The following is a 6,000-nucleotide window of genomic DNA, read 5'->3' as shown; positions in this document are numbered from 1 at the left end:
TTTGAACAGATAGCTGTATGATTTTAAAAGTTGGAATGATAGTGGTGTTATTATCGTGTGTAATATTAACTTTTGATGAAACTTATAATGATTTATTTATTTTATTTGGCGTGTGATAGAAGGGGCAAGAAGTTGACAGAGATTGTCATACGATAAGATTGAATTTGACAATGCGAGGGGTCAATTATATAATTATAACTATAAAGCATGTCTACTCGAGCGTTGAAGGCACCAACGGTGTACACTTTGTTGAAGGTTCAATTCAACTTTCACCCATCTTTTTCTGGTAAGAAAAGCCAACAAATTTAATAATTATTAAACAATATTTTATGTTTTTTTATATTTATTATTATAATATAAACAAGAAGATAGACTTTAAAATTTAGCATCACGATGTATTTTTTATTTTATATATATGCAGGTTCGAGCAATTTTTCTTCGAAACCACATTAATGTCATCCAAATTATATACTGCTAATAAATTCTTTTCAATTTTTTTTTTTCAAAATTTGATTTTAAGGAAGATTATTTTTTTATCCTATTATATTAAAAAAATATTCTCAATCATCAAATCCATCTGTCTTCCATTTTAATTATAAGCCTCGCTCTCTTTGTATCATTTCGTATTCTTTGATTTTCTGGTGCTTCTCACATACATACTATATATACAAACCTTATTGTTGATCTAAAGTCTAAACTTTGAAGTGTCCACAATTCGTTTATATTTTCTTAGAAGTCAATTGTGAATAAATCCCTAAACTCAAACCTAACTTTTTTATAAATCTCTACAATAAAAATTCTTTCTTAAAACTCCCTAGGACCACCAAACTTGGTCAAATCCAATGTTTAATTTTTGTACCCAATTTATGCATTTATGTACTCCATTTATGCAATGTTTGTGCTCAATTATGGTACTTGAATCATCCGCAAAAATGGTATCAAAGCTTTAGGTTAAATATTCAGACTTAATATTATTCGTTAACTCATACTTTTCTTTGTTGAGTAGAAGATTTTTTACAAAAGATGACTTCAAACGAAAGTTTGAATAAAGAGGATTTTATTTATATGAAATCCTATAAACAAGTTAATCTGTTCACAATAGATTACTTACGACAGAAAGATGATTTCTAACTCTCAATTTTTAGAAATTATCCCAGATTCCTCTAAACTCTCCGGAGATCTTAGAGAAATTCAAAAGACGGTACAATATTACAGCAATCAGCTGTATGAAATATCTCGGCAGATTGAAGGAATCCTTAAGAAACAAGAAGAAATTCTTGTAACCCTAAAGGATCTTCAAAATAAAATCACAAATTTAGAACAAACTTCAGGTTCTAGAAAAGGAAATACAGGAGGAAGGTTACCACTCTCGTTTGGTACCGAACCGTTGTTACATCAGAAAGGTAAAACCAAAATGGTTCAAAAACCTTTAACTGATGATGAAAGGATGATTAATCTTATAAAAGCAGTATCAGAGAAAAACACTATCTGATGACTACTTTAGAGAGATTAAATCTCGAAGATCTACAAGATCTCGCGGATTCTTTTGCGAATCTCAAAGTAGTAGATCTAAAAATAAACTCCCCTGAGGGTGAAAAACCCATAGGGAATCCCCAAAGATATGCGGTTAAAACAGAAGAACCACATAGTGAATTTCAGGTTGGAAAAAATTCACATCCAGCAGGAACCAGATCAAGAAGGAGTAAAATCCCACTCCATCAAACTCCTTACGAAAAAACTGTTTTAGATCCAATACATCCTTACGGGGTTATGTTAAACCTTGATGTTTTGGACTTCAAAAACAGAGAAGATCTTATAGATGATTGGACGTCAGCTATGAGAATTGCAGCAGGGACATTAGATCTCAATAAAGAAGGATTCATTAAACTTCTAAAAATGAGTCTAATGGGATCTGTCAAGATTGCTTGGGAGATGACTATGCCAGATACGAAGGAATCAATCTTAGCAGGAGAATCCCTCAGCGAAATTGGAGAAAGAATGGCCACCCTATTTAAAACACAATTCATAGGGGTAGACTATTTCAACAATCCAGATACAAAGAAAAAGAGAAGATATACTCAAGCTCTGTATAGCCTCGAGTTACATGATATCTGTTTAGTTGATGAATACATTATGTTATTCACTAAATACAGATGGAATTCAGGAGTCGAGGAAAATGTAGCTATTCAGCTATTTTTCGCAAAAATGCCAAGTCCCTTGAGAGAAATGCTGATTAAAGAATACGTTCCAGGTCATCTTGACACTTTGGCAAGACGCGCGTCCTTTTTGAAAGGAAAATTGGCAGAATGGTGCCATATGGCAGCATTACAGAAGAACTACAAGAAAATAAGGGGTATAAATAAACGTACACCTTTATGTTGTAAAGATAATGATCTTTCAACGATCATTGGAAACAGATCACAGGGATTTAAAAGGAAGAAATTCAGAAGTAATCCCTACAATAAAAGAATGAGAAGTTCTTGGAAACCAAGAACATTTTGGTCCAAACAAAAGGCCAGATCTTATAGGTCAGGAAGAAGAAGTGGACCTACAAGAACATCCCCAGTAACAAGCTCATCACAAAGCAGGGGAAGAACACCATCAAGAAGAACTTTCAGAAGAACTCATACAAGAGCAAGTGAAAGTTTCAAGGATTGCAACTGCTGGACATGTAGAGCAAGAGGACATATATCTACAAATTGTCCAAAAAACGAGAAAAAAAGAGTTAAACTCTTTGAAGCAACACCAGATATGGATGATGCGGTCTTCTTTCAAGATCTAGTCCAAGTATATCAATTTGAGGATATCCCCTCAGATGAAAGCATATACGAAGAAGAGATATTGTTTAGTCAAGAAGATTCTGAGGATGGATCAGAATAAGAATCAGAATAGAGAAGAAGTGTTTCGGCATGAAACACATGAAAGTTTGGCTGGATTATTTAGCCAAACCACGATATCTCATAATATGGTCCAAAGGATTATGAGAGAAAATCCAACGTTACAAAAGTACCAGGGATTTTTGGCAGGACAAGTAGAAAGAGTCTTAGGCAACCTAGGGCTTAGACAAAGAAGACATAATTTGATTTACAAAGTATCCAGAAGGGAAATAGCAATCCCCATGGAGTTAACAAGTAATAAAATAGAGATGCAGTTAATTCCTTTTGAAGAAATAAGAGAGTAATTGCAAAAGTTGAAAGGTGAGGTAGCAAGGACGATGTCTTGGATTCATATTGGAGCAATCCAAATAATGATCAAGACAACTTTTAAAGAAGGAATATATTCACCCATAGATATCGTAGTATGCGATAAAAGAATGGGGAATATTCAAGATGCTGTCCTGGGTACTATCTCAGAAAATCTTTGTGCAGGAAAAATTGTAGGAGTTATCTATCCAAGAATAGCCTACAATTTAGCTGACAGGGACTTTAGTCGAGCCTTGACGTTGCATAAAAACTTCAAGGAAAAGAGACTAATGAAGGAAGGTAATATACCATATTCTATTACATATCAAATTTCATATGCTCTTTCTAATACTCATCATTCTGAATTATTTATTAGAAATGAGTTCATTGAAATTCCAGAGATCTTTGGGAAAGTTGCTCATGCAATATACCCAGAAAGAATCGAGTTTCCTTTAATTCAGGAAACAGACATTCAAATTCAAGACAGGCCAGTTCTATACAGAGACTTTAAAATAGAACCTCGAAGGTTATCTTTTCAAGGAAACCGAATGACAAGTAGGAGATGGGACAAATCTCCTATTCAAGAAATTCCACCAGAAGAAAAAGAGTTTTCTATAATAGGAAAACTTAGATCTCCAGAAGGATGGAAAGAAGTGAAAATAGTATTCGATATTACAAGTCATCGGAACCAGTTCCCTTGTAACTCGATTTACTATTTGGAACAACATGAAAAAGGAACTTACCAAGGATTGATAAATATTGTAGAATTGGAAGTTCAAATATGTGGAATTCCAGGAAAAGAAGTTGATCAGCTCATTCTTGGCCTAGAGTTTCTGGAGGACAATAAACCATGGAAACGCCTTGAAAAAGGAATAGAGTTCATGGCAAAAGAAAAGACTTGGAGGATTCAATAAGAATTTTAAGAAATGGAAAACCAAGAGAATTGGATAAGGGACAATCCCTTAATCAGATTCGAGAACTCTGTTTACAAACAAAGGAAGAAGCAGCTGTTGAAATTAGTAAGTCATGAACATGATTTACTAGATCGCATTGAAGAGGTAGAAAGGAGTAACCATACTCTACCTTCTGAAGCCTTAGGAAGACTAAAGGTGAATAGTCTTAATCGGATTACTGAGTTACAACACAGTCTGTTAAAAATGGCAGGGCCATTTAGTAATCCCTTTAAAAAATGACAACAAGTCCTTTCTCCATATACATTTCGATAGGGATGTTGTATGAACAATATATGGCTGAATACTTTGCAGCTTATATTGATTTGGGAGCAGGAATTTGTACAGCAAAAAGAGGAGTCTTCCCTGAAAAATGTGAAGAAGATTTGCCAAAAATTGATGGACGAGATTTTTCTCGAAGAATTTTAATTCTTTGCAAAGGAATAAAACAAGCAGATATCCTTATAGGAGGAGCAGGTCAGACACCTTGATACAAGGTAAAGACACCACCAATCTATTTCCATGATACAGGAGCTGATATCCTGTTAGGAAATAACTTCTTACAAATGTTTAAGAAGTACACACAAGACAATGATTCAAGAAGACTTATGTTCACTACAATTTGTAATCATAAAATTATCATTCAAAGACTCAAAGTTGCTTTTTATCGACAATTTCCGATAATATTTCGCAGCCAGCGTGGTGATAAGGGACAACTTTTTCACCCAAAAATGAAAGATCCAAGAAGGTTTGGAGAAACCATGTTGAAAATAACAACAGAACAAGAACTCCAAACAGAGGATATGGAGCTTCTCAAGGTAACTCTAAATCATAGAGATATAGAGTTAGAAAATAAGGTATCCCTTGAAGATGTCAAAAATAGGCTCAAAGAAAGTTATAATGAGCATCATTTGGCATGGTGGGATAAAAATCAACTCAAAGCCAGTCTTACTCTAAAGGAAGGCAAAGAGTATGAATTCGTCAGATATAAGCCTATCCCAATGAACATAACAGATCAAAGGGATATGAGAATGATTATCAAGGAACATTTGGACCTTGGTCTAATCAAAGAAGGAGTTTCACCATATAGTAGCCCAGGTTTTCTGGTCAGAAATCATGGTGAAATAAAAAGAGGAAAACCCAGGTTAGTTATTAACTACCAAGGTATTAATAAAATCCTGGAGTTTGACGGGTACTTCATACCTAGTAGAGAACATCTAATTAGCTGCGTACGAAATGCTAGAGTGTTCTCAAAATTTGATTGTAAGTCTGGATTCTACCAGATAAGAATGAAAGAAGGCAGTAAGAAATTCACAGTTTTCTCTACTCCACAAGGACACTATATTTGGGAAGTTATGCCTATGGGATTGGCCAATGCACCCCAAATATTTCAAAGAAAGATGGATAATCTTTTTAAAGATTACTTCAACTTTATGTTTGTTTATATTGATGATATTCTTATAACATCAAAAAACATAGACGAACATGTTAAACACTTAGAGATTTTCTCTAAGATTTGTAAACAAGAAGGACTGGTTTTATCTGAAAAGAAAGCAGTCATAGCAACAAGGAAAATTGAATTCCTTGGTATTGAGATTGATGAAACTGGAATAATTCTACAACCCCATATTGTGGAAAAGGTAAAGAATTTTCCAGATAAACTCAAAGATGTAAAGCAACTCCAGAGTTTTCTAGGAGTAGTTAATTTTGCAGGGATGTTCATAAACAACCTAGCAATGTACAGAAAGGTGTTCAGTCCTTTGTTAAAAAAGGATGCCAGATTTATATGGACCGATGATCATACTAAAGGGGTAAACCAATTAAAGGAGATATGTAAGAATCTCCCAAAAATGGCTATACCCGTAGAT

The sequence above is a fragment of the Henckelia pumila genome, chromosome 4, assembly GCF_033568475.1.
Source record: "Henckelia pumila isolate YLH828 chromosome 4, ASM3356847v2, whole genome shotgun sequence".
NCBI lineage: Eukaryota > Viridiplantae > Streptophyta > Magnoliopsida > Lamiales > Gesneriaceae > Henckelia > Henckelia pumila.
This window is presented reverse-complemented; position numbering follows the sequence as displayed.